This window comes from Micropterus dolomieu, linkage group LG22 (assembly GCF_021292245.1).
Source record: "Micropterus dolomieu isolate WLL.071019.BEF.003 ecotype Adirondacks linkage group LG22, ASM2129224v1, whole genome shotgun sequence".
Taxonomy (NCBI): Eukaryota; Metazoa; Chordata; class Actinopteri; order Centrarchiformes; family Centrarchidae; genus Micropterus; species Micropterus dolomieu.
Window position 1 is genome coordinate 33,833,925 of NC_060171.1, and position 5,243 is coordinate 33,839,167.

A 5,243-nucleotide genomic window follows, 5' to 3' on the forward strand; every position below is an offset into this window, starting at 1 on the left:
CTGATAACTGCACCGACAGTTGATCTTTTCTCTCCAAGTTGCTTTCCGATTCTCTTGTAGCCCATCCCAGCCTTGTGCAGATCAACAATCTTGTCCCTGATGTCCGTAGAAAGCTCTTTGGTCTTGCCCATGGTGGTGATGTTGGATGCTGGTTGTTTGGGTGTTGACAGGTGTCTTTTATACAGGTAACGAGGTGAGGCAGGTGTATTTGATGTAGATAATTGGTTGGGATTGGGGCTGTGTCTTAAAGAAAGACTAACTGGCTTGTAGGAGCCAGAATACTTGCTGTTTGGTAGGGGGTCATATACTTGTTTTTCCTCATCAGATGGTTATCAATTTTAATGAATTCATATGATGTGATTTTCTTTGGGATTCTGTCTTTCACTGTTAGAATGTACATATGATTAAAATTATAGATCGTTGCATTCTTTGTAAGTGGGCAAACCTGCAAAATCAGCAAGGGGTCAAATACTTATTTCCCCCACTGTATATAGTAGGTTGCAGTGTTGTGTTGAATCTAGTTTGAATAGTTGTATTCAAACTTAAATAATGGGGGGCATGTCAGGAATATGAGCTTTTACGAGTTACGAGACACAGATGCCCACAAATCTATTGAGGGCCCTTTGTTAATGATATTGACAGTTGCCTCATTGTCTCAAAGAAACAGGATACGGTATAACAATTGGCTGCTTTTCCATTACAGCAGTAGAAGAAGCATTAGCTGGCAGGTTCTTTTGACCATACATCAAAGAACAGCTTATTGAAAAACTCCTAAAACCAACAGAAGGGGATGATATGACTTAGGTATGAGGTGATCTAGAAATTATGTAGGCCAGATTTTGTTTTTCTTCTGATCGAGGAATACCCGATTTTGCTAAATGGTAAATGGTCTGTACTTGTATAGTGCCTTTCTAGGCTTCTGACTGCTCAAAGCACTTTACACTAATTGACTCATTCACACATTAAGAGGCAGGACAAGATGTGTGTTCATGTTTGTAAGTTAGATAAGAAGGAGGTTTTAACAGAAAAATTATTACCAACCGGGTGTTTGTTGTCTCTATGTAGACAGAGAACTAATAGTATTACATTGAATCAATGCAGATCTCGTAAATTTCTCCCTTTTGGTTTCAGCACATGTAACTTCCAGGGTGAAGTGATTACTTCAGAATGGGACTACACTGTAAGAAATGGAGGACAAAATGTGTAAATATTTTCAGATTGCTGAAGCTAAGAGTTGGACAGATGTGTGTAGGTTTATTGCTTGTGTACCATGTATCCCTCGGCCACAGTTCAGCAGAGACATTTTGTGATGGAACAAAAAAGAGAAATTCTTACTTAATCGACTGGAAAATACCTACTTGATTTGTCTAACTCAGACTGCTGAAACCTCATTTCAGCTTCAGCTGAACTTTAGAACAAGGCGAATGATTACTCCGAACTTTAACTCTCTACACAGTAACACATATGTGAGCCTTTTATTAAAGCAACATTACGTAGTAATTTTCTCTTAAAATAACAAATTAAAAATCATTTTGATGGTACACTGACTTGTAACAGGGTCATCGGCGTCTCTGTCACTCCGGGCTCGCTGTGCCTGCGACTGCGCTACGTAACATTGGAATTATCATGACAACAGCGTAATGCTCTTCAGCTATAAGCAGCAGCAAAGAGTTGTGAAGAGACCGGGGAAATAACCTCTTAATAGGCCTATGGGACCTTTTTCACCTCAGTGATAAATGAATTCATTTTAATTCAGTTATAAACTCCTGGACTTTAATAGCTCAAGTGTTTCAGCAGGTATTCTGCACATTCAGAATCTCTCCCACATCTGTTCTCTGACATTTCCAGAAAAAAAAATAAAAAAATCGCCTAGCCTAGTCATTTAATGATAATTCATTTTTAATTCTGGCTGGCCTCTACTCTGCATTACGTTATTGATCCGCTGCTACATAGCCTATCCCGTTAGAGCTGCAAAAGGTGAAGTTTCTTTTACTCAGTAACAGCTGTGATTTAAAATGTAGCGAAGTACAATAATTAAAATAAAACATAAGTAAAATTAGATTAGAAAACTACTTAAAAAGCTACTCAATTACAGTAACATGAGTAAATGTGTTGACTTGCTAGTTTTTGATCATAAATAATGTAGTCATAACAAATGCACGTGTACAGCTCCTTAGAAGCTCCTAAGGATCTTTATTACAGGAGTGAATTACACTCTGAGGTAGGGATGCCACATCACACAAAAAACAAATCTTACATAATGTTGCTTTAAGGTGGACTTCAAAAAATCAGAACCTTTCTGTTAATGTACCAAGATGTGAAAGTCAGATGTAATGCAACATTTAGTTTTTAAATGAGGAAAACAAAGACACATTGGCAGTTGTGTTTATAATGGATATAACCACTGAACATAAAATCAAGTAGTCTGCCAAATGAGTAAATGTAAATATTATGCTAGGATATGTTTAAATAAATGGTATAAAATATCCATTTCAAAATGTGACTAGCATGTTTTTCAGCCAAATTGTCCAATGAGAAGTTAGAGACAACATGTTGCTAAAAAGCTTTTAATTTGACTCTCAGATGTCAAACAAAGGTGGCTGTTGCTGTGTTTAGTCGGTAGGTCTGGTGTGGTTGCTACCAGGGGATAGTGTTTCCTTGCCAGTCCACAAGCATCCCACAATCTTTGTTGCTGAGTGATGACATCACACTGAGCATGCCAAGTACGCTGTCCTGGGTGGTTAAAGGAGCCTAATGGAGACAAGAGATAAGTCAATAAAAAATGAAAGTGGAAACTGCATTATTCATTTATTCACTACTACTCATGTAAGGTAGGGCCTAAATACAGGAGCTTCACAGTGGTGGCAATAGTGGAACTAATTACCCAGGGCCTATTATAGGGAAGGCCAAGAAGCTAAAAATTTAAAGTTTGTTTTCACCTGCAATTTTAAGATTGAAGATTATAAAAACATTACTGTTTGAGAAATTACACTTTAACCAACAGACCCAGCATCCCTCCCCTCTAACATCTAGGTACACCTTAGAAGGATTGGACAGGTCTGTGTGCACTGACACTATAAATAGCCTTATAAACAGCCATAAAAAGTAGGAAGCAAGAAAAAAGTTACTACAATTCCTCCTGAGGGGGATATGAATGAAATCATTTCATGACAATCCATCCAATACTTTCATCAAGACTTTTCCACTCTAAATCAAAAATGTCAGCCATAGAGGAAAAGTCATCCTCTGGGAACCATGAATGTCTGCACAATTTCATGGCAATTCATTCTGTAGTTCTATTCAGTTTTATTTATATAGCGCCAAATCACAACAACAGTTATCTCACAGCGCTTTTCATAAAAGAGCAGGTCTAGACGTACTCTATGATGCTATTTACAGAAGCCCAACAGTTCCCACCAAGAGCAGCACTAGGAGACAGAGGCAAGGAAAAACTTCCTTTTAAGAGGCAGAAACTTCGTGCAGAACCACAGATCCAGACTCCACAGCTCCAGAGCCAGAAACACCTGCAGGAAGTGATAGGAGGAGAGAGGAGAGGGACGAGAAAGCACAAGACTACCAGAAAGGGGAGAAGTTGCTGCATACATACTGGTTGCATACAGAGGGAGAGAAAGTAGAGGAGAGAGGAGCTCAGTGCATAGTGGGAAATCCCCCGGCAGTCTAGGCCTATAGCAGCATAACTAAGGGATGGTTCAGGACTCACCTGAGCCAGCCCTTACTATAAGCTTTATCAAAGAGGAAAGTCTTAAGCCTACTCTTAAATGTGGAGATGGTGTCTGCCTCCTGAACCCAAACTGGAACCTGGTTCCACAGGAGAGGAGCTTGATAGCTGAACGCTCTGGCTCCTAGTCTACTTTTGGAGACTCTAGGAACCACAAGTAACCCTGCATTCTGGGAGCGCAGTGCTCTGGTGGGGTAGTAAGGTACTATGTGTCACAGTTTGTCGTGTGGAGGCAGGTAGTAGGACCCAAATGCAGGACACGGATAGTGCAGGTATAGTTCAAGGGGTTTTAATAAACAAACAAAGGCGAGCAAACTTACAAACTGAGTGGCTGATGACAGAGTCCAAAAACAAAGGTTGCCCAACAGAAATCCAACATCCAATAACAAGCAGGGAAACACAACAAGTGAGGCTGCCGACACAAGAACACACTGCAACACAGGGGGACAGCATACAATAACCCAACAAAGACAAGACAGAAACACCAGGTATATATACACAAGGACTAACGAGCAGGGCGGGAGCAACACAGGTGAAAGACATGAGGCTAACGAGGCAGAGAGAGAAAGAGAGAGCAGGGGAAAACAGAGACAGACATGCAGAGGGATCACTGGGGTAACAGACATGACAAGGGTTACTGAATACTAGACGACAGACAAGACAGACCCCCAAAACCCAACAGACCAAAATAACGCTAACTAAATACAAAAGTGCAAAACACAGCATGGCAGACAGGCAGAGTGTGACACTATGAGCTCTTTAAGATAAGATGGTGCCTGACCATTAAGAGCTTTGTAGGTGAGAAGAATGATTTTAAATTCTATTCTGGATTTTACTGGAAGCCAATGCAAAGAAGCTAAAACAGGAGAAATATGATCTCTTTTCCTGGTTCCTGTCAGAACACGTGCTGCAGCATTCTGGATCAGCTGAAGAGTCTTAATGGACTTTTTCGAGCAGCCTGATAAAAAAGAATTGCAGTAATCCAGCCTAGAAGTAACAAATGCATGGACTAGTTTTTCTGCATCATTTTTAGACAGGATGTTCCTGATTTTCGCAATATTACGTAGGTGAAAAAAGGCGGTCCTTGAAATTTGCTTAATGTGAGACTTAAACGACATGTCCTGATCAAAGATAACTCCAAGATTCCTCACAGTGGTGCTGGAGGCCAGGGCGATCCCATCAAGGGAAACTATATCTTTAGATAATGCGTGACGGAGGTGCTTAAGCCCCAGAACAATAACTTCAGTTTTATCTGAGTTTAACATTAGAAAATTACAGGTCATCCAGGTTTTAACATCCTGAAGGCACATTTGAAGTTTAGCTAACTGATGAGTTTCATCTGGTTTGATCGATAGATATAACTGAGTATCATCTGCATAACAATGAAAGCTTATGGAATATTTCCTGATAATATTGCCTAAAGGAAGCATATATAAAGTGAAGAGGATTGGTCCGAGGACAGATCCTTGAGGAACTCCATGACTAACTTTGGCGTGCATGGAGG

General features: G+C 40.1%; 1 protein-coding gene and 1 long non-coding RNA gene across 2 annotated transcripts in view; one reads left to right on the forward strand and one right to left on the reverse strand.

The window, feature by feature from the left end:
* LOC123962517 (cytosolic carboxypeptidase 4) overlaps positions 1 to 5,243 on the forward strand; it is a 206,071-nt gene that overhangs the window by 89,676 nt on the left and 111,152 nt on the right. The gene's annotated exons all lie outside the window — the stretch shown is intronic.
* LOC123962518 lies at positions 2,157 to 4,249 on the reverse strand. The gene is made up of 2 exons (XR_006822966.1): positions 4,060 to 4,249; positions 2,157 to 2,751 (listed from the first exon to the last, which is right to left on the reverse strand). It is a non-coding gene; the product is annotated as an uncharacterized LOC123962518 (long non-coding RNA).